At 41.4% G+C, this 24,847-nt stretch overlaps 1 protein-coding gene across 3 annotated transcripts in view; it reads left to right on the top strand.

The window, feature by feature from the left end:
- The window catches only part of LOC122942310 (agouti-signaling protein-like), a 285,062-nt gene that overhangs the window by 19,429 nt on the left and 240,786 nt on the right, over nt 1-24,847 (top strand). The window contains exon 1 of one of the 3 annotated variants that reach the window (XM_044299849.1): nt 20,980-21,039. The exons of the other annotated variants lie outside the window; for them this stretch is intronic. The gene's annotated coding sequence lies outside the window, so the exon portion shown is untranslated. Of the gene's footprint in view, nt 1-20,979; nt 21,040-24,847 lie in introns of those variants that run through there. 3 annotated transcript variants of the gene reach the window in all.

Raw genomic sequence — 24,847 nt, 5'->3', positions numbered from 1 at the left:
ATGGCCTTAAATACCCCTGAGCGTCAGTTCGAGAACTTGGTCATGCCCTTTGGGTTGACTAATGCCCAGGCGGTCTTTCAGCACTTTATCAATGCCATTTTTTATCATTTGGTGGGGAGGTTTGTTATTTACCTGAATAACATACTAATTTTCTCGCCCAATATGGAAACTCATCAGGATCATTTAAGACAAGTATTACTGATTCTCTGGGAGAATAAGTTATATGCTAAGTTAGAAAAATGTGTGTTTGCTGTTCAGGAGCTGCAGTTCCTAGGTTAGCTGCTTTCTTCCTCAGGTTTTCGTATGGATCCCGAAAAGGTCCGTGCAGTATTGGACTGTGAGCGACCTGAGAATCAGAAAGCGCTTATGCGTTTTTTGGGGTTTACTAATTACTACATAAAATGTATCCTTAATTATTCTACTGTTGTCAAGCCTTTGACCAAGAAAGGTGTGGATTTCTCAGTCTGGTCTGAAGAGGCATTACATGCTTTTTCTGCAATAAAGAAATGTTTTGCTTCTGCTCCCATTCTGGTGTAACCTGATGTGCCTCAGCCTTTTATTGTGGAGGTTGACGCGTCAGAAGTGGGAGTCAGAGCAGTTTTGTCGCAGGGTCCTTCTCCTGGTCCTTGTGCTTTAAAAAAAACCAACTCTCTTCTGCCAAAATAAATGATCATGTTGGTACTAGAGAGCTGTTGGCCATTAAATTGGCCTTTGAAGAATGGCATCATTGGTTAGAAGGAGCAATTGATTTCATTACAGAAATTACTGATAATAAGAATCTGGCTTACCTGCAATCGACGAAGCGTCTGAACCCAAGACAGGCAATGGTCATTGTTTTTTACCAGATTTAATTTTGTGGTCACTTATCGCCCTGGTGTCAAAAACGTTAAGGCAGATGCTTTGTCACATAGCATTCCTGGTGGGGGATTCAGAGGATCCTGCTCCGATTTTGGCTGATGGGGTGGTGGTTTCCACCCTTTATCCCAAACTTGAGGTGGAGGTGTTAGTGTAATGGGGTTCCAAAGGTGTACTCGGTCTCCCATTAGCCGCAGACCTGCTGCTTAGCTTCGGGAGCAAGGATCTGTGCTTAACCTCGTTCCCAGGGCAGCTTTGCTAGCTGGGAGGTTCCCTGCTCCTAAGTCTGCCTTGAGCGCCGAGCTGATCACTCGGTGCTCGACTGGTTGGTCTGTCGGTCATGTGACGCTGGCCACGTCACATGACCCTCACTCCCCACTATAAATACAGGCAGCCTGCTGGCCACAGGTTGCCTGTTAATTTAGGTTCCACCTGTGATGTTGTATTTCCTGGCGTACTTACCTCCTGCTGTTTCCTGACGATCCTCTGCCTGCTCCTTGTGTACTTTTCTGCTCTCCTGGTATTCTGACCCCGGCCTCCTCCTGACAATCCTCTGCTTACTCCTTTGGTACTTCACGACTCTCCTGGTATTTATGACCCTGGCTTCTCCTGACTATTCTCTGCTTGCCACATTTGTACTTTGTAGCTTTCCTGGTATTGACTCGGTCCGTTCACGTTCTGTTGTTTGTCTGTCTGTCATCCCTGCACTTAGTTCAAGCTAGGTATTGCCGTCCAGTTGTCCCCTGTCATTAGGACTCGCGAGGCAAGTAGGTAGGGCCAGGGGTAAGGGTGGAGCGCAGTGGTCACTTCCCTTCCCCCCCTGTGTGTGTGTGTATGCGACCGTTACAGTTAGAAGCTCAAGGTGAGGCACCTGATTCCTGTCCTCCAGGGAGCTTGTTTGTTCCTTCTGGGCTTCGGCCAGGAACATTACGATACTGTACTTGCGGGACACCCTGGAGTTTCTGGTGGCCAGGTTTATCTAAAGGTGTGGAGGGTTATGTGGCAACCTGTGAGAACTGTGCACGTGCCAAGGTGACTCATACTCGGCCTTCGGGATCTCTTCTTCCTTTGTTCATTCGATCCCTTCCCAGGACGCATTTGTCCATGGACTTCATCACTGATTTGCCTAGTTCTTCCGAGAAGATGGTGATTTTGGTGGTGGTGGACCGCTTCAGTAAGATGGTGCACTTTATACCATTATCAGGTTTGCCCAATGTCAAAACTCTTGCTCAAGTATTTATTGATAACATCGTGAAATTGCATGGCATTCTCTCTGATGTGTCTGATAGGGGGACGCAATTTGTTTCCAGGTTCTGGAGGGCATTCTGTACTCGTCTGGGAGTTAAGTTGTTCTTCTCTTTGGCTTTCCACCCTCAGTCGAACAAACAAACTGAGCGCACTAACCAGAATCTGGAAACTTATTTGAGGTGTTTTGTCTCCGAGAATCAGGAAGAGCGGTCTTCATTTTTGTCTTTGGCTGAGTTTGCCTTAAATAACCGTAGACAGGAGTCACCATTTTTTGGAGCATATGGGTTTCACCCTCAGTTTATTACCTTTTCTGTGACTGAGACCTCTGGTATACCTGAAGAGGAAAGATTCTCTTCCTCATTGTCATCTATCTGGCGGAAGATTCAAATCAATTTGGAAAAAATGGGCGAAAAATATAAATGTATGGCTGACAAGAGACGTATGGCTGGTCCGGACCTGTGTGTGGGTGATTTGGTGTGGTTGTCCACTAAGAACATTAAGTTGAAGATACCCTTTTGGAAGTTGGGCCCAAGATTTATTGGTCCTTGCAAGATCTCTGTCATTATTAATCCAGTTGTGTTTCGTCTCGAACTTCCACAGGCTTGGAAGGTCCATAATGTGTTTCACAGGTCCTTGTTGAAAAACTATGTGGAACCTGCTTAACCATATCCATTGCCCCCTCCTCCTGTCTTGGTAGATAGTAATCTGGAGTTTCAGATCTCCAGAATAATTAACTCGCAAATAATTCTCTCCTCCCTAGCTTTGAAGCCTAGTCTGTTTACCTGTTGTTGATTGTTTACTTGGTGTTCCTCTTATTCCCACTTGCCATAACAGTACCTTTCAGAGAACTGATGGCTTGTGCCGAGCTGAGGTGGAGAGTCTCAAACAGTCATTTCTTTGCCAAAAAGGCAGTACCAGCCCTGCATGCGTATGTAGAACAGAAGGTGGGCCAGTCCTTGAGCCTGTCGGTGTCTGCCGACGTATGGAGCTGTAAGTACGGTCAGCGAAAATAGATGTGCTATACCAGTTACCCCCCAAAATAACTGATTAAAGCAGGGGTGTGATATACCTATAATATACTTTCTATATAGTGCATTAGTACTGTGCAGCAGTTGTGTGCAGTTCTGCTGCGATACCGCAGCTATATAGAGGGACAAACGCTACTGGAACAACTAATTGCAATGGGTGTGATATAATAGTTGACCCCCAAACAAAATGATTGAGGCAGGGGTGTTATATACCTATAATATACTTTCTATATAGTGCATTTGAACTGTGCAGCAGTTGTGTGCGGTTCTGCTGCGATACCGCAGCTATATAGAGGGACAAACGCTATTGGAACAACTAATTGCAACGGGATCACCAGATCTACAGGATGAAATATGTCATTCCACTTCTTCAAGTTCAGGAGGGGATGCTGATTAATCTGACTGGAAACGGGACAGAGGACTTGGCTCATACATCTAACGGCCACCTGTGCCCTGTGGAGGCTGAACTGGCACAGGAGGACAAGGACATAAACACCCAGAAATGTTATACCGAACTAGGTAGTTTATCTAGACAGGAGAGGAACAGAAGGAGCTAGAAGATGATGATGAAGATGAATGATGCAAATGACCCCGACAGACCATGGAAATATGGAGTGGAGATGGAGTGGAGAAATATGGAGGCAGGAAGTCCCTCTGATTCTCTTGCGCAAATGGCCAGATGCATGCAGAGTTGCTTGCGTAGTGATGGCCGCATTATCACCATTCGGCAGAGGAATGCCTACTGGCTCTCCACAATGTTAGACCCTCGCTACCAGTACAAAATGGGGGCCTTTTTTTTACACCTTCTGAAAGGGATGAAAAACGTGCCATTGCCCATTCTCATAGAGGTCTAACTGGGGGGACCCTTTGAGCTCATGCTCCACCACTGCCATGACTGCTGGGGGGGCAGGAGCAGCACCAACACCATCAGCAGCAACTTAAGTCTTGAGTATCCGATGAGCAGTTTTCTTCAACCGCCTACTGAAGAAACCACCCATCAGCAGCAGGACATGGAGCAAAATCTGAACCAGCAGGTCGTGGCATACTTGTACTACACCATAGATTCAAGATCCCCTGGACTACTGGGCAGCCAAAATTGAATTGTGGCCGCAACTTGCCAAGTTTGCGCTGGGCAAGCTTTCTTTCCCAGCCAGTAGTGTGGCATCAGAGTGTGTGTTTAGTGCAGCGGGTGGCATTTTTACCCCCAAAGTGAACTCCCTTTTCAACACAAAACTTTCTAAAGAAGAACCAGGTGTGGATCAACCAGAATTTCCAGACACCAGTGCCTGATGCAACAGGCTAGATCAATTTGTCAATAATGATTTGACTGTAGTGTGCTGCCACACCGGAAAAATTGTGACAAATGGCCTGACTTCTGCCCCTGTGCTGCTTCCACTGTTCTGATGCTGCCACCTGCCTGATGCCACACGCCTGCTGCCTCTACTGCCATCTGCTCCTACTGTGATCTGCCACCATTTTGTGCTGTTACTGCTACTGCTGTTGCCTGCTCCCCCACCCACTCTGTTCCCAGAACCAAAATTGTGACTCTTCATGCTGTTGCTGCCCTCATCACTCTGCTCTGCAGCTGCTATTGTGACCCTGTTTGGCTGTGTTGACATCAATGCTTATTTTTCTGTTCTTCTGATATGGAAAGAACAGAAAAAATCAGGTCCTGTCATTTGAACGTCTGTAAGGCCTCTATCACACGGATCATGATTTGGAAGCCAATAGCAGGAGTGGGTCCAAAACACAGAATACATGCAAATATTTCCTTCACATGTTATCTCTGTTTTGGGCCCACTCCTGTTTTTGCCTTACCAATACTGATCATATACTGATGCAAAAAAAAGACCAAATACTAACCATGTGGTAGAGGCCATTAAAGTCCTGCATGTAAGACTTATTTTCCATCTGCATACGACTGATTTCAGACACAAATGGCCAAAACTTATGCAAATTGAGCATGAGGCCTCTATCCCACAATTAGTATTTTGCATCAAGATTTGATCATGATGAAAGCCAAAAGCAGGAATGGGTCCAAAACATAGAACAGATGCAAATATTTCCATCACATTTTATCTCTGTTTTGGATCCACTCCTGTTTTTGCCTTACAAATACTGCTCAAATACTGACCAAATGACAGTTTTAAGGTGGATGCTCAATATACAGGATCTACTTTTTTGGACACTTATTTTGACAGAAAGCAGCGATATGAACACAGCCTTACTGCTGACATCCTCCCCACTGTCATGGGGCCACTGCATGGTTAGGTCCACGCCAATAAATTAGAGCTGATGCTAACACTGGCCTGTAATTCTGAGTTTACCTTTCTGTTATTTGGTCAGTTATTTCCATCACTTATTGTGAGCCAAATTCAGCAATCAAGCCTACTCTCAGATTAGGTATCATGCCTAGACCTGCACCTGTTCTGTGGTTTTGACCCGCACCTGCTTTGTGCTAACAACAATGGATGAGAATAACTGACCAATTAAGTCAAGTGTGAGCTAAGCCTAATAGTGACACACAGTCATTGTCCAGCACTGCCACAACATGGATTAAAATAACCTTTATTTTCTAATTTATTGGCACTGCCTCCATTTCCTTATTTTGCTCCACTAAAGAGTCAGTGAAACACGTGCAGTTTTTCTTTTTGCTTTCCTGAAGACTGCTGTATGCTTTACTTAATTATATTTGGTTGTCAGTGACTTCTAAAACTAGTATCTAGTAACAAAACTAGTTACAAAAACTATTGCTAGTTACTAATTTTTTTTTAACAGTCACTTTATTTTTTTTATTTTATTTTTTATGCTTAAATATGCATATACATTGACATTATATGGGTAGATCTGTCAATGATCACTTACACAGTATTAAAAATGACAGCATATATGGGTACATATACTGTAAGTATAGAATCCATCTGTTACATGTTTAAAGTCATGCACATGTGTAATTCAACCTCTTAATAGACTTTGTAAACCCTTCAGGAGGCTTTTTGTGTCTTTCCTATCTTGTCATGTAGATGCTTGAATAATGTTCTTCTAAATTAAATTTAAAGGATTGATTTACACACTGTATGAAAAAAATGCCTGCCTCAGCAAGGTCATCATTCAACTTTTTAGTATGAGCAAATATTTAACATGATACATGTTCTAGGAGGAAACTACTGTAGAGGTACGAGAGTGTATAGTAAATTCAGTTTCTCTATCTATCTATCTATCTATCTATCTATCTATCTATCTATCTATCTATTCTGTCTATCTATCTATCTATCTATCTATCTATCTATCTATCAAGGATGAGTGAACCAGTCAAGGCACGTGGCATCATTTTAGTGCACATCGACAGGAAAAAGCACTAGGGAGGAAGAATAAGGGTTTTCACATGACTCTCAGAGGAAGTGGGGGGGGGAGGGCTTGCCTTGATTGGCTCCCAGGCCAACAGACAGCCTGGATGACCCAAGCAGTGCTGCAGCAGGCAGAATGTCATTATGTGTTGGGCTGTGAATGAGGTTGGTTGTGTCTTACAGTGTCTGCCACAAAAACCATCTTAGGGAGTCAGGGAGAGTCAGAAATCAATCAAACTTGTACCCTTTTGCCATTGATGGGAAAGGCTAGAATTACAAAGAAGAAAAAGAACTGCATGTGTAGAGTAGGGACAAGCCAGGAAGCTGTCAGCCAGGGAATGAGAAGTGAGGAGATGAGGCTGGCTGTACATCAGCAGTTGCAAACCTTAAAAAGCAGTTACCTGTAAGGACATCCTTTATTTTTCTTCTCCATTTTCACAGAAATCCTTTTTTGGGGGAAGTAGAATTAGTGAAAATGAACAAAATGTGTTCTACTATCAATCTAGCATGGCATATAGAATACCAGTGAAAACTCTGTGTCAGGTGATCTCACATATTTATTTATTTTTTGTTTTAGTTTGTAAAACTGTGTACATCAGTGATTGAGAACAAAATATTAGGGCTAAATCTGTTTCCTTTTATATATATTTTTTGGGGGGGTTATTAAATATAGGTTATCAGTACACCTAACAATAAAGGTAAGGCGTCTATTTACCTGTGGGTTTTAAAAATAAGCATCATGCATCAATCATTTATTGTATTTCTACATGGTTGGAATTTCATTTATTGTTATTTTTTTGTTCAATTTCATTAAACCAGCATATAGGTGATCAGAAGACCAATAAACAAGATAAGGCAACAATTTACCTGTGAATGATAATGTGAAAATAAGCGTCAGGCCTCAGTTGTCCATTTCTATTTATTGTATTTTCACATGATTGGAATTAATTTTTTTTTCTACTTGTTCAATTTAATTTAACTAGTATGTAGGTGATCACTATACCAATACACAGGGTAGTGCACCAAATTATCTGTGAGTGATAACGAATTTAGAACTGAATCCATTTCTCTTAACTTCTATCTCCACATAGTTTACATTTTTTCAGGGGGGATGGGGGTTGTTAAATATATTCAAACCAACATATACATGATAACTCCACCAATACACAGGGTATCACACAAAATTATCTGTGAGTTTATGCCTTAATCTGTTTGCGTTTATTTCTGTCTCCACACATTTCCAATAAAAAAAAAATTGGGGGAGGTTGTTGAAATTATTAAAACCAGCATGTATGTGATTACTACACCAATACATAAAATAGCTCTCAATATTATCTGAGAGGCCCAAAAATGTCAGCGCTATAGAAGGGTTCCAAATAAATGGCCCAGAGCCAGAAAGTGGGTAGTAGGAGCACCAGCTATCTGGAAGTAGTAGTAGTAGTAGGCTGCAGTTCTCTCTGCTGGCTTCAGAAAGGTGCAACATTATCATTGAGGAGAAAGAGGATAAGGTTGTGCATTGGATGGCTCACTCCTCCTCTCAGTTGCAGCAGGATGACATGGAGGTGACTTCAAAGTCCGACACCATTCCATGGAGCCAGGAGTCATAGCATTCCTCCTGCTCCTCCTCCTTTCAGCCCCAAATAAGGCTTTCAGTAGAGTCCTCTCAGTCTTCACTAGTGTTGAGCATGAATATTCGAATAGCAAATTCTTATCGTGAATATCGCCACTTCGAGAATTCGTTAATATTTAGAATATAGTGCTTTATATTCGTTATATCGAATATTCTGCATTTTTTTTCCATCTGAACACATGATTCCTCTCTGCTTCTTGCTTTTGGGCCAATGAGAAGGAAGCAATGTCAAGTTCACAACAATACAATCAGTAATCTGTAGTCAGACCTGCTAAAATGCGAAATTGCACGTAGTGCAAAAAAAAATATTCTAATCACTGCCGATTAGCGCAATCGCGGATATATTGGAGCACTTGACTCTATCTGCATATAAAGTTATTGTAATGTTCTGCCGTGCCAACCATTTTCTCCAGTCTCAGGAGAAACTCATGAATCTTCTAGCAGCTTGAAAAATTTAGCCAAAGTGACCTACGCCTGTATTTTGCGTTAAGAATTAGCATTACGCGATTTTTACATTGCCGATTATCTTGAATTCTCAAACTTCGCGAATATATCACAAATATTCTACAAAATATTCATGAAATATCGCAAATTCGAATATAGCCCCTGCCGCTCATCACTAGTCTTCACTGCCCCTTCCTAGAGGGGCACCTTCCTTTTTCCTAAGAAGTGGCAAGAAAACTACACCACTCCCTATGGGAGACAGTCAAGAGACCCTCCCTGTTGACAAAATGTGTGAGAACAGTCAACATTTGTACTGTCCTAAGAAGGCAGTGAAGGAGGAGGCTGCAGATCCCAGGCATAGCTGTATTGGCGGTGGTAGTAATGACACTGGTTACTGTGGTATTGGCTTGGGGGCAGCGACAGTGACAATCGGGGCAAATTCAGAGTAGGAGAGGGGAGCCAAAGAACCCACTACAATGTGCCAACTCATTGGAACTCAACATTGAACATGCTTGAGCGTCTGTATGAACAGCTGAAAGCCGTGAACAATTTTGTCATGCCCCAGACAGCCTCCTCAGCAGGGATCATTTGTTGCTTCAAGGTCAGACATCATCCTAGATGCCTGTCGGGTGCTGAAATCCTATGAAGAGGCAAAACATTTGTCAGCAGGGACAACTGCTGCATGAATGATGTCATCCTTCTCATACTTATCTTAGAACATATGCTGATGCTAATGCAGCAGGGAATGACAGCGGAAGAAGAACAGCTAATACATCTTACTGTCCACCCTATAACTTGGAGAACCATAAAGGGAATCTGCCATGGAGGAAGAGGATGAGCTGCCACTGCAAGAGGAGGAGATGAAGGCGAAGTAGCAAGAGGACGATGATGACGGCCAGGACACCCAATCATCTCAGTGGGGAGTTGGAGCAGAAAAGAACTAGCTCCTTGGGCACCCTGGCCAGAATGGTGAAATTGCTTACGCAGTGATAGGCATATTGCTGACATCAAGCAGTCTGATGTTTACTGGATAGCCATGCTTTTATACCCTCACCATCAAGACAAATTAGGGGAATGTTTTCCTCTTGCATAAAGGGAGGACAAATGATGTTATTATCAGAACACACTTTGTACGCATCTTGCCACAGCAGCCAGTGTGTCTGAACGGGGAACCCCACTCCACTTCCATTAAATCACCATCCTCCTCAAGCTACAGAAGTCACAGTAGCAGGAGAGGCAGCCATTACAGTCTCCTCAACATGATGGAGCAGTTTTTCCACATGCCACGCTAAGCTGAGGCCAGTCAGCAAGCTGACAGCTCCTGCCTCAATGGGCAACTCCCACCTCAATGCCCAGGTTCAGCCCAGACGTATCTAAACTCTGACCACTCTATGACACATACCCTGTTCCCTGACCCCATGGATTTCTGGCCAGGTAGACTGGAACAGTAGCCTGAACAGGCACAGCATACCCTCTATCTTACCCAGCCTCGGAGAGGATTTTCAGTGCTGTGGGGGGCGTGGTAATGCTCAAATGGACCAAGTTGTCCTTTGCCAGTGTCCAAAACATCACTTTTGATTTTCACACTTTTTGACTTTTGTCAAAATGAACCAAGTCTGGACTGGGTAGGATTTTCACACTCCTCAGATTGAGGCCGATGAATACATCTGACCTTTCTGGCAATGCCCCATCTTTCCACTGGTGCTGCCTGTGGCCTGACGACCTTCATTTTCTGTACAGCCGTTGCTGTCTCCATCATGCCACTGCTGCCATCAGGTCACTGCTCCGACCTGCCAACCAACATGTTCTGCACAGGTTCCATCATGCCACCAGGGCTATCATGCCACTGCTGCGGCCTGCCAACCATCATGTTCTGTACGGCTGCTGCTGCCTCAATCATGCCACCACCATCATCAAGCCACTGCTGAAACCTGCCAACCATCATGTTGTGTACAGTTGCTGCTGCCTCTATCATGTCACCACCATCATCTTGTCACTGCTGCAACCTGCCAACCACCATGTTCTGTATGTCTGCTGCTGTTACCTCCATCATGCTACTACTGCCACCATGTTACTGCTGAAACCTACCAACCATCATGTTCTGTATGACTGTTGATGTTGCATCCATCATGCTACCACCGCCATCATGTCACCGCTGCGGACTATCGTCCATTATCTTCCATAAGGCTGCTGCTGCCTCCATCACGCTGCTACCTGCCAACATGTACCATATGGCTCTTGCTACAACCACCACTGACTCAGCTGCTCCTCGCTGCTAAACCCCTACTGCCACCGCTATTAATGCAAATCATCTGACACTGCTACCACTACTACTACTACCGCCACTATTATTACTACTAATTCTACCCATAGACAAGCTTGTATGCTCCATGCTATGCTCCTTCTGCTGCTGCTATTATTGTTGCTGCATTCTACCGTATTCTATACCGTACTGTACCTCTTCGACACTGCATTGCTGCTGCTTCCAAATTAAAAGGAGAATCTTTTTTGTTTTGTTCACTGTTACATTTTCTTCTGACAACCTGCACTTGTGCATGTCATACGGGTAAGCATTCCTACCCTGTTAAGGCATAATATTTGGACGTCTGGTCCCCCTCCCAAGCCATTTTTTCATCTCATAACATTGTCTTTAAAAGAGTTCTCTGGGAATTAAGAAAATATAAACACCTAAATATTATAATATTATTTACCATTTTATTTCTTCTAATGATTGCTCCCTAGACAAAACGAGCCATGATAACTAATGAAAGGTATTTGGGAATATATTTATAATAAAGTAATATTTAAATATTTTCATTTTCTTAATTCCCAGAGAACCCTTTTAAATATCATCTGCCTCCGATAAGGGACGAATTTTGGAAGCTTTGGAATATGAAACAGCATAACACATGTGCAGGCCCGCTGTGTTATTAAACATGCTGTGTTTTTTAACACCGTCAAACGTGTGTTTACCCATAGCTATGTATTTCAGGGTTGTTCAGACATAATTTACTATTGCTGTCCTAGGAGGCTACAGGGGGCTTATTCACCGAATCAGGGCAATTGGAGCAACAGTGGTTTCAGCCTTAATTGATTCAGGTTCAAACCGTCCTTTTGCAAAACTTCGGTGAGCCTGAACGAAACCAAATCTTGAGTGGTTTGCTCATCTCTAGTATCTATCTATCTATCTCTAGTTCTTAAAAAAATTCAGCCATATCAAATTAATAAAAAAATAGTTTAAAGTCATGCAAATGTGTAATTCAACCTCTTACCCTTCAGGAGGCTTTTTGTGTCTGTTCCATCTTGTTATGTAGAAGCTTGAATAATGTTCTTCTAAACCAAATTTAAGAAATTAATTTACACACTGTATGAATAAGATTGCTTGCCTCAGCAAGCTTACCATTCAACCTTTTAGTATGAGCATATCTATCTATCTATCTAAAAAACAACAGCAGCAGTTAGAAAAAAGTTAATCGGGTGCAAATCTTCAGGGAAGGTAGGCAACCATATCTCCAAAAAATAAGACAGCACTCCAAATCAGGGTGAAAGGCGATGACCCAATTTATTCCCAGGCAACATTTCAGCCCACTCAATGAGGCCTTTGTCAAGCAAAGCAATAGTGTCACACATGACATTAAGTATATATACCGAAAATTGGTCACTTGATACATAAGTGGGTAATTGAGCACGTGGTACATCAAAACAATTGGTCATGATTAATACACAATCTAAAATTCCAAAAAGTGCAAAATAAATACTAAAGGGACAAATGAGATTTTGAACAACAATATCTAAAAAGGACACATCCTCAAAACATTGATCTGTGAGTAACTATAAAATAATAAAGTGCAAGTGCTCAATGCTAGTGAAGGGTTAAAAAGATTAAGTCTGGCTAGTTAACACACAGCTGACCTGTATTTCATAGTTACATATTTCAAAACCAGCATACCATCGGTGGTTCAGTGCATCCGCATGTAGTCGGCGTTCCCTTGTGCACACCGTGCAAGCACGGGGCCGGACAGTCAACCCCACCCCCCTCGGGCGCGAGTGGAACTCCTCCCAGCTACTACCCACGTGACCGGGGATGTGCTGACAGAGATCGCATCGCCCGCAACAGAGGGAGAGAGGGGCGGACCATGTGACCCCACCTCGGCCAATCAGTACCAGGGGCGTGTGTAATCACTATGGTAACCCTGTAGTTTATTTACCGGCATAAAGTAGCGATTGTGTAATAAATACAGGACATCAGTGGGACCATTTGATTATCATTTACTAAAAACCAAGTAAACACTGATAGTATAAAATAAATAGTGGGTCTATTAAACACATATAGGCGATGACGCAGTTGCCTTGCAGACTGGTTGCCTGTGGCAACGTGTTATTGTCAGTTTGCACGTGCATTTCCCCTTTATGGTGTGTCTCTCTGCAGTTTGGTGAGCAAGGGGTTAATCATCTAGCTAGTGGGGATTTAGGTTTGTCCTGGGTATGGCCATGATGTGGATATTACCTGTGGCTTCCAGGCTGGAGTCAGTGGTACTCCAGCCTTGTTTGGTGATGGAGCTCTGCTCCTTTTCAGGGTGATTCTGCCCAGTCCTTGAGGGCCACCTTGTTGGACATAAATAGTATTCCTTTTGTATACTCCTTTTACCCTACCTCACTTGTTGTATGTTAGGTGTGGGTTTATGTTTAGGATGTGTAGGACGTCTTGATTGTTGTCACATGTCTGGGCTGTTGTTGGTGTTTCTCCCTGCATGTATGACGTTTTCCCTGTGTGTTGTGTCCTCCAGAAGGGGGTTGGTTTTCCGGAGGGGTGAACCACAAGCCTGTATGCAGCACTGCCTGGGGCTGCCATGCACCTTGCAGCAGGGGGGTCATGGCGGAGTCGCTGGTATAGCGTCCTGTTAGTGCTCCTGTACGTATGCATGGGTTCCAGTCGTGGAGACTTCGGCAGGTAAGTGTGTTGTCTTGTGTTCTTACCTGCTGATCCTCTTGTTGTGTATGGTCTCTTCTTTTCCCTGCTACTAGGTCTTTAGAGACTCCTGTTCTTCCGTGTCTTGGATGAATAGGACGTCTTTTCCCTGCTCCTATGTGAGGGATTATCAGGGCGACTCAGGGTCCCAGGTTTCCAGGGTATGAGCCGTTCTACCATTAGGGTCCGCTCATACGGAGAGGAGTTAGGGAGAGGATTAGGGATGCTATAGGAGGTGACCTGCTTCCCTTATCCTTGCTTACTGGCCTGGTTACTTCCTTTATTCCCTTCATTATACGGTGGAGGGTTTTCCATACTCCCCATCATGACACGTAGACAGCATACAGACCACAATGTCATCCATAACTTTTCAGTTCAATTTGACAACTTTTGATTCAGGTTGAACTTATTTGGACATGAATCGAATTGCCCTACCAATTCACCCAAATCAAATTTCTAAAAATAGAACGTGCTCTATTTTTTTGCAGTGAGGATGGATCTTGGACCCAAACAAGTTGAATGGGTCTGCATCTGTCTGCAGCAGCTGCACTGATGGTGCCTGTGCATTGGGGACCCCAATTTGCAGTCCCCAATGCATGGAATGTATGGCACACGTTCGTGTGCATAAGCACTTAGGTTGAATATAAACATAATAGACGACGTTATAATATCAATGGAAATTTTTTTGACAGGACTATTTTTTCCATCATGTATAACGGAAACAAACAGAACCATTATGTGCCCCCATAGACATGTATTAGTAAGGAGTAAAATGCAATGCCTCTTAAAGGCTTCCGTTTTGCATTCTATCCTAGATTTCCGTTTTATTATGTTATAAGTCTGTTATAACGGAATCTATAATTGAATTGAATAACGCCAATGCGAACCCGCCCTAACACTATATAAAAGTGTAAAAAAAGTTTTTTTTTAATATTAAAAAAAGAAAAAATTCTAATCACAACCCATTTCCCTAAAATGAAAATACATAAACAATTAAAAAAATTAACATCATGGACATTGCCACGTGTGAAAATGCCTGTACTATTAAAATCTAAAAATATTTATTCCATAAGGCAAATGATGTAACATCAAAATCACAGATTCATCTTTTTGTTACTTAACCTACCAAAAAAATTGAATAAAAAGTGACCAAAAAGTCATACACACTCCAAGATGGTGTCAATAAAAAATATTGATTGTCTTCACACCACCCAGTGCATATAAAAAATAAAGTTAGGGGGGGTCTTAATATGCCAATGCAAAAAGAGGTTATTTTTTTCCATAGTTTTTTAGAATTTAAACACAAGAAAAACCCACGGAAAACAGTTTTTTTTCCCCTATTTAAAAAATGTTTCCAGCTTCCCACTTCATCATATGCAACAGTAAATGTTATCATCAGTATAACTTGTCTTGCAAAAAACAAGCTCTCATATTGCTATGTGTGTTGGAAAAAGTTATGGGGTTAGTTGAAGGGGTTAAATATTTTATTGTTCTATTATGACGGGTTTTAACTACTGGGGGTATTGTCTGGACAACCCCCTCTAGACAACTAAAAACACCTCCAGACAAAAAGGAAACTTAATGCACGTATAAGAATCAAAAACAAAAACTGTATTTGTAACAGTGACAGTAGTATGACACAACAGAAAAATGTATCTTATTTTAGTTATTATGACCTTATGTTATCCTCACAAAAAAAAATGATATACCGTAATCAAAAATGATTGCATTAAAAAAACTGTAAAAGGTCCATGATTGCAGCCTGGAGGGGATGATGCCTCGTTGAAGATTTATGAGGTCTTTATTCTTCTCAGACATGGGAAGAAAAATCACAGTAGAGCTCTAGTTTTATTTACGGTCTATTCTAATTCTTTTTTTTCTTGTTTTCTCTTGAATTCTTAGAAAATATTTATGACATTTTTATGGCCACCCAACTGAGATGAACGCAGTTTTTGTTACTTTTTATTAGTGGCTCAGTCTGATTGTTAAATGGTCTATTACTACTCCTCATGCAGTAGGGTTGAATTTAAAACTTTCACATCATGCTATAGAGCAGGAGAAGCTAAACATATTGATATGCTGTTTTGAGGGAAAATATTCAATATAACTTGTAATTTTTCTAAAATATAAACTATGCTCTTTCTATACTTAGGAGTCTGGAGAAGCAGTCAAGCTAAATAACTGTTTTACCGATTCCTCATGCAGTATGGTTGAATTTAAAAGAGTTGCATTTAGAAGTTATCGAGCAAGAGGAGCTGAGCAGATTTATATAGTATTTTGAGGTAAAAGCAAACTTTTTTATTTTTATCTAAATCTCTGCTCCTTCTATATTTAGGAGTCCAGTGGACAGTCCTGTGCAGTGATTGCCAGCCTTTCCTTTATGTGTGTGCATACAAAGATAATGGTCAATAAATGTGTAGGACCACCCATAGAACGCATGGAAAGAGAAGAGGTTTAGGTCAATAAATTGCAAACTCCCTAAAACCATATATCAGCTTGCCCTGCTCTTCCTGTATTATATCCTACAGCCTTAGGATCAAGCAGCATTTTCAACATGACAGGTTCCCTTTAGGGCCCATGCACATGGCTGCCTGTCTGTGCCCGTATTGTGGCTCACAACCAGCAGGTCTGCAATATACTGGCACCAACCTTTTGTGCACTGCATCATGGATGCAGACCCATTCACTTCTGTCCGTGCCTCTGCACCACAAAAAAACGAAAACTTTTTTTTTTTACAGTGCAGAAGGATCACGGAGCCATTCAAGTTGAATAGGTCTGCACCCATCTGTGCCAGACACACGAATGGTGCCCGTGCATTGAGGACCGCAATTTTCAGTCCCCAATGAATGTAATGGGCGGCACACATCCGTGTGCTTAAGCCCTTAGGTTGAATATAAATATAGAAGGCAGTTGTAGTTTCCATGTGAAAAATAGGGCTTGACCACATAACATACTATGGATTTGAATAACCTATAAGTTGTACAGAGACATTATATGGATAAAGACTTCTGTGGGGTCCTGTTGTACCATTGTAAGCCCCCACTTTCCAACCATGTTACGCTGCATTAGATTGCAATTTTTTTCCATTTAAGTGCTCAAATTGTGACTCTAAAATTCCTTAAAGGGCCCACGAAAAAAAAAATCTACAGTTTTCAAACCAGCACCTAGATTTGAACACTTTTGTAATTGCATGTAATTTAAAATTAAGTATAGCCATGGAGTTATTCAATAAAATATATCTTTAACGTTCCACCGGCAGTTTGTTCTTATTCTTAGTTCTTTCTCCAGCTTACTGAGATGGCCGCACATGCAATGTTTGATCCTTCAACTCCATCCTGAGGTATGATAGGAAGATAGCTACAGCAGAAAGGACACGCCACCAGAGCTAGGAAAGAACAGACACTCCTCTTGCGCTGCAGCAGAAAAGACACTCCCCTTGAGCTCTGAGCTTGATATAAATCCAGCAGAGCAATGAATGGGGAGATCTCTGGATCCATGTGAGGTACAGGGCTGGTCCTAGCTTTGTTAGATAGACATTGTCATGTACTATGTAATGGCTGATCTTCATTTTTTACATTAATCATTGGATAGCCCCTTTTAGGCTGAGTTCACACGGGCGAGATTTCCGCGCGGGTGCAATGCAGTAGGTGAACGCATTGCACCTGCACTGAATCCTGACCCATTCATTTCAATGGGGCTGTGCACATGAGCATTTTTTTTCACGCATCACTTCTGCAATGCTTTAAAATCGCAGCATGTTCTATATTCTGCGTTTTTAACGCAGCCCTGGCTCCATAGAAGTGAATGGGGCTGCGTTAATAACGCATTGCATCTGCAAGCAAGTGCGGATGCAATGCGTTTTTCACTGATGGTTGCTAGGAGATGTTGTTTGTAAACCTTCAGTTTTTTATCACGCGCGTGAAAAACGCATCAAAACGCATTGCATCCGCGCGGAAAAAACTGAACAACTAAACGCAATTGCAGCCAAAACTGACTGAACTTGCTTGCAAAATGGTGCGAGTTTAACTGAACGCACCCTGAACGCATCCGGACCAAATCTGTCACGCTCGTGTGAACTCAGCCTTAAATTCCTTCTTTTAAGTAACCATATATAGTCACATAATTTCCTCTTTGACTGGTAAACTGCAGATAGATAGATATATAGATAGATAATGAGATAGATAGACATGGGATAGATAGATAATAGATAGATAGATAGATAATGTTAACTTAAATACATCATGAGGAGTGCCATCACTACATCCAGGGCCGGTTTTAGACAAAATGTGTCCCTGGGCAAAATCAAAAGTAGGGCTCAGAATCTTGTAATAATCTACTAACAACAGAGTTACATTCTGTCAATTCCGTCCCCCCTCACAGATTTACACCCCATAAAGTCCCACACACAGATATGCACGCTTATGGCCCCAGAATACACAACATGCCCCCTCCCCTCAGAGGAATGAGTTCCCCTCCCTCACAAAAAGTGAGAAATGGAATGGGTCATCATATAGCATGTAGCCCAGGACTGCACTGCACACCACCAGACCCTTCCTCACAAGGCCACTTACAGGCATACAGTTGCAAGAAAAAGTATGTGAACCCTTTGGAACTATATGGATTTCGGCACAAATTGGTTATAAATCGTGATCTGATCTTCATCTAAGTCACAACAGTAGACAATCTCAGTCTGCTTAAACTAATAACACACAAAGAATTAAATGTTGCCATGTTTTTATTGAACACACCATGTAAACATTCACAGTGCAGGTGGAAAAAGTATGTGAACCCTTGGATTTAATAACTGGTGGAACCTCCTTTGGCAGCAATAACTTCAACCGAACGTTTCCTGTAGTTGCAGATCAGATGTGCACAACGGTCAGGAGTAATTTTTGACCATTCCTCTTTACAGAAAGTTTCAGTTCAGCAATATTCTTGGGATGTCTGGTGTGAATCGCTTTCTTGAGGTCATGCCACAGAATCTTAATCGGGTTGAGGTCAGGACCACTCCAGAAGGCATATTTTCTTCTGTTTAAGCCATTCTGTTATTGATTTACTTCTATGCTTTGGGTCGTTGTCCTGTTGCAACACCCATCTTCTGTTGAGCTTCAGCTGGTGGACAGATGGCCTTAAGTTCTCCTGCAAAATGTCTTGATAAACTTGGGAATTAATTTTTCCTTCATCGATAGCAATCCATCCAGGCCCTGATGCAGCAAAGCAGCCCCAAACCATGATGCCCCCACCACCATACTTTACAGTTGGGATGAGGTTTTGATGTTAGTGTGCTGTGCCTATTTTTCTCTACACATAGTGTTGTGTGTTTCTTCCAAACAACTCAACTTTCATCTGTCCACAGAATATTTTGCCAGTACTGCTGTGGAACATCCAGGTGCTCTTGTGCAAACTGTAAACGTGCAGCAATGTTTTTTTGGGACAGCAGTGGCTTCCTCTGTGGTATCCTCCCATGAAATCCATTCTTGTTTAGTGTTTTACGTATCGTAGATTCGCTAACAGGGATGTTAGCATATGCCAGAGTTTTGTAAGTCTTTAGCTGACACTCTAGGATTCTTCTTCACCTCATTGAGCAGTCTGCGCTGTGCTCTTGCAGTCATCTTTACAGGATGGCCACTCCTAGGGAGAGTAGTAGCAGTGCTGAACTTTCTCCATTTATAGACAATTTGTCTTACCGTGGAATGATGAACAGCAAGGCTTTTGGAGATACTTTTATAACCCTTTCCAGCTTTATGCAAGTCAACAATTCTTAATCGTAGGTCTTCTGAGAGCTTTTTTGTGTGAGGCATCATTTACATCAGGCAATGCTTCTTGTGAAAAGCAAACCCAGAACTGGTGTGTGTTTTTTTATAGGGCAGGACAGCTGTAACCAACACCTTTAATCTCATCTCATTGATTGAACTCTAGTTGGCTGACACCTCACTCCAATTAGCTCTTGGAGATGTCATTAGTCTAGGGGTTCACATTTTTTTTCTACCTGCACTGTGAATGTTTACATGGTGTGTTTAATAAAAACAGTAACATTTAATTCTTTGTGTGTTATTAGTTTAAGAAGACTTTAATTGTCTATTGTTGTGACTTAGATGAAGATCAAATCACATTTTATGACCAATTTGTGCAGAAATCCATATCATTCCAAAGGGTTCACATCATTTTTCTTGCAACTGTACATGACCCCTCTCTCCGATAGTACCTCCACTAGCTCTGGTAGTCCATGCATAAAGAAAACTCTGTCCTAGACACATTTGGTCATGTGATCATAACCCCTTCCCCACATCCATGGTAAATGTACGGCGCATGTTGTGTCTTTAAAGATGGCGCCCACTCTGGAGCAGGCACCATAACAACTGGATGCCTGCTGTTTCATACAGCAGGCACCCACGGCCAATGTCCAAGATCTGCAGTAATGATGACCGTGAACATTTAACCACTCAGATCGGCGTGGTGAACTGTCACCATGGCGTCTGACAGTGTTAAAAACCGGAAGTTCAAGCACAGCCATATATGGCGTTAGAGCAGAGACTCCCAGAAGCACTGGCTCCCTATATGGACATAGGGCAGGGACTCCCAAGCCATATATGGAGTCAGAGAATGGACTCCTAAGCCGGAACAGGAACACTGCCGGAGTCCTGACTCCCTCATGTTTCCAATGTTCAGCAGCACTGAAGCAGGGGGCCTGTTAGTGTTTTTTTCTCTAGGCATGTTTATGATGGTTATACGATGAGGCATCAGACCTCCAACCCGTGAATATTTCCCATTGCAAGTGAATATCGTATTTGCACTGGCCAGGAGATAGCAGCCACCCAGACACAACTCAGGTAGCCGATATCTGAAATCTTTATTCCACAGCACATACTTATAGGGCATTGGGGTGGGAACATAGTGCGTGACAAGATACAGTTGAAACTCTTTTAAACAATACTGGCATCTGCTATATACAATACATGAAAGGGTTATTTTACATAGTGGCCACAGTTACTCTAAATGCTAACAAGTTGAATGACTTGTCATAGGTTGCTGTCATTGTATGTGAGATGTGATTATAAATAGCCTTTTGTTAAGGGAGGAAGGTGCTATTGTGTTCACCAACTGGCAAAGGGTGTGAGATGTGCTAGTTTGGGGTACTGCATTACACAAGAGATGAGGCCTGTAGGCCTTGTATAATCCATGTTGTCTAAATAGCAAAGTTATGAAAAATCCCTTTTCAGGGCCCCTTTCAGGATGGGGGCCCTGGGCAATTGCCCAGTTTGCCCCATCCCTAACGCCGGCCCTGACTACATCGTTGCTACATCTTTGGATTATTTGTTGGCAATTGCAACAGACATGATATTGTGAAATTCTTAGATGAATTGGACAGTCTCTTCTAAATTATGGTTGCCTCCCACAATGCAAGTGTAATAAAAGAGTCTTCCCAACATCCAAATGTGAAAGAAGGTTGTTAGAGCAAAGAGCTCTTTGCAGCAAATTCGAACCTAAAAAATACACAGAGCAGGACTTCTCGTAAAGGTAAAAGGGCTGTACTCTCTGTACTTGGGCATAGAGTAGATTTAAAGGGATTGGTCAAAAAGTGGAGAAGCATTTTTATTTGGATAAGATTTGAAATTTGCCATTAAAGATTGTGGAATATTATGTTAGCTGATCCTTACTTAGATTTTTTCTTAGTTTTTTTATTGCGTGATTTATGTCTTATGAAGTAAAGATCTTTGTCTTTTATGCAAATTTTTTGCGATAGCATAGTATGATTATAATATACCCCATACATGATTTACTGGTTTTCAGACTAAGTGCTCAGCAGAAATGATCAATGAAATACGGATATATTTTTCCTATACTCCCTATTCCCTTCTCTATTCTAATGTGTGCTGACTGTAAAAACAAAGATTTGGATTTCTATTACTTTTAGAATTTCTTTTTTACAGAAATATTGGGGTTTAATGTGCCTATATTCCCAATCAATATGTGTTTCTCCATCTTCCAGGATGGCTCATCACACGTTATATTTTAGAATAAAAGTAAGGACACTTAAGGCCATCACTAGGAATTAGACATGGATTATTTTTTATTTTATAATAATAATTATATATCCTGCATGCCAAAAATGCAATATCATAAGTGCCCACAGCCCATAGAAAATGCATTCATACCTTAATCTCATACAGGATGGCTTGGACATATTTACATTTGTTTTCAACATAATTTTTAAATGTAGTGATTAAATTACTTTGTTTTTCTTTGCTGGAACATAGATGTACAGACGTGGACAAAATTGTTGGTACCCTTTGGTCAATGAAAGAAAAAGTCACAATGGTCACAGAAATAACTTTAATCTGACAAAAGTAATAATAAATTAAAATTCTATAAATGTTAACCAATGAAAGTCAGACATTGTTTTTCAACCATGCTTCAACAGAATTATGTAAAAAAATAAACTCATGAAACAGGCATGGACAAAAATGATGGTACCCCTAGAAAACACAGAACATAATGTGACCAAAGGGACATGTTAATTCAAGGTGTGTCCACTAATTAGCATCACAGGTGTCTACAACCTTGTAATCAGCCATTGGGCCTATATATATGGCTCCAGGTAATCACTGTGTTGTTTGGTGATATGGTGTGTACCACACTCGACATGGACCAGAGGAAGCAAAGGAAAGAGCTGTCTCAAGAGATCAGAAAGAAAATTATAGACAAGCATGTTAAAGGTAAAGGCTATAAGACCATCTCCAAGCAACTAGATGTTCCTGTGAGTACAGTTGCACATATTATTCATAAGTTTAAGATCCATGGGACTGTAGCCAACCTCCCTGGACGTGGCCGCAGGAGGAAAATTGATGACAAATCTAAGAGACGGATAATCCGAATGGTAACAAAAGAGCCTAGAAAGACTTCTAAAGAGATTCAAGGTGAACTTCATGCTCAAGGAACATCAGTGTCAGATCGCACCATCCGTCGTTGTTTGAGCCAAAGTGGACTACATGGGAGACGACCAAGGAGGACACCATTGTTGAAAACGAATCATAAAAAAGCAAGACTGGAATATGCCAAACTACATGTTGACAAGCCACAAAGCTTCTGGGAGAATGTCCTGTGGACAGATGAGACAAAAATCGAAGTTTTTGCCAAGGCACATCAGCTGTATGTTCACAGACGAAAAAATGAAGCATATCAAGAAAAGAACACTGTCCCTACTGTGAAACATGGAGGAGGCTCTGTTATGTTCTGGGGCTGCTTTGCTGCGTCTGGCACAGGGTGTCTTGAATCTGTGCAGGGTACAATGAAATCTCAAGACTATCAAGGAATTCTAGAGAGAAATGTACTAGCCAGTGTCAGAAAGCTTGGTCTCAGTCGCAGGTCATGGGTCTTGCAACAGGACAATGACCCAAAACACACCGCTAAAAACACCCAAGAATGGCTAAGAGGAAAAAATTGGACTATTCTAAAGTGGCCTTCTATGAGCCCTGACCTCAATCCTATTGAGCATCTTTGGAAGGAGCTGAAACATGCAGTCTGGAAAAGGCACCCTTCAAACCGGACACAACTGGAGCAGTTTGCTCATGAGGAGTGGGCCAAAATACCTGCTGAGAGGTGCAGATGTCTCATTGACAGTTACAGGAAGCGTTTGATTGCAGTGATTGCCTCAAAAGGTTGCGCAACAAAATATTAAGTTAGGGGTACCATCATTTTTGTCCATGCCTGTTTCATGAGTTTATTTTTTTACATAATTCTGTTGAAGCATGGTTGAAAAACAATGTCTGACTTTCATTGGTTAACATTTATAGAATTTTAATTTATTATTACTTTTGTCAGATTAAAGTTATTTCTGTGACCATTGTGACTTTTTCTTTAATTGACCAAAGGGTACCAACAATTTTGTCCACGTCTGTATGTCTTTGTGGCAGGCTCCAGCTACCTAATTGACATCAGAAAATGATGTGAATCAGCTCCGCATAATTGCAAAATGGTTAATATTATGAGAATTTCATTGAAATAGTTGTTTTGATTAGTTTTCATTTAGCTAAATGGAAGCATATCCTGAGAAATACTCAACAGACAAATAGCTGAAAACAAAGAGTGACAGAGTGTACCACAGCCAAATGGGATGTAAAAGACTTCTCATAGTATAACTTTCACTTCTCAAAAAAGATTCCATGGATGTGTAACATCTAACAGTTCTTAAAAATTATATATATATATATATATATATATATATATATATATATATATATACACATATATTAAAATTATACAGTATATAAAGGTGAAACTTGAAAAATTTGAATATCGTTCAAAAGTCCATTTATTTCAGTAACGCAAATTAAAAGGAAATGCATTGATGCAGCATAAAATTTGAATTTTGCGAAAAGGTTACATTTTCTAGACTCAAAGTGTCACCCTCTAGTCAGCTAATTAATCCATATCCCCTGAGCAAAGGGTACCTCAAAATTGTTACTTTGGGGTTTTATAAGCTGTAAGTCATAATCATCTAAATGATAACAAATAAAGGCTTGAAATATCTCGCTTTGCAAGTAATGAGTCTATCTCATATGTTAGTTTCACCTTTTTAAGTTGCATTACTGAATTAAATAAACTTTGCACAATATTTTTCGAGTTTCACCTGTATGTGTGTGTGTATATATATATATATATATATATATATATATATATGTATATATATAGTACAGACCAAAAGTTTGGACACACCTTCTCATTCAAAGAGTTTTCTTTATTTTCATGACTATGAAAATTGTAGATTAACACCGAAGGCATCAAAACTATGAATTAACACATGTGGAATTATATACATAACAAAAAAGTGTGAAACAACTGAAAATAAGTCATATTCTAGGTTCTTCAAAGTAGCCACCTTTTGCTTTGATTACTGCTTTGCACACTCTTGGCATTCTCTTGATGAGCTTCAAGAGGTAGTCACCTGAAATGGTCTTCCAACAGTCTTGAAGGAGTTCCCAGAGATGCTTAGCACTTGTTGGCCCTTTTGCCTTTACTCTGTGGTCCAGCTCACCCCAAACCATCTTGATTGGGTTCAGGTCCGGTGACTGTGAAGGCCAGGTCACCTGGCGCAGCACCCCATCACTCTCCTTCATGGTCAAATAGCCCTTACACAGCCTGGAGGTGTGTTTGGGGTCATTGTCCTGTTGAAAAATAAATCATGGTCCAACTAAACGCAAACTCGATGAAATAGCATGCCGCTGCAAGATACACTTCCTGCAAAGTTCTGGCAAAGCAGTAACTAACTTTGACCAATAGATGGCAGCAACGTCAAACATAACATTTCAGTATAATCTTTACAGCA

Source organism: Bufo gargarizans, chromosome 6 (genome assembly GCF_014858855.1).
Source record: "Bufo gargarizans isolate SCDJY-AF-19 chromosome 6, ASM1485885v1, whole genome shotgun sequence".
In the NCBI taxonomy this organism is placed as follows: Eukaryota; Metazoa; Chordata; class Amphibia; order Anura; family Bufonidae; genus Bufo; species Bufo gargarizans.
This window is presented reverse-complemented; position numbering and strand designations above follow the sequence as displayed.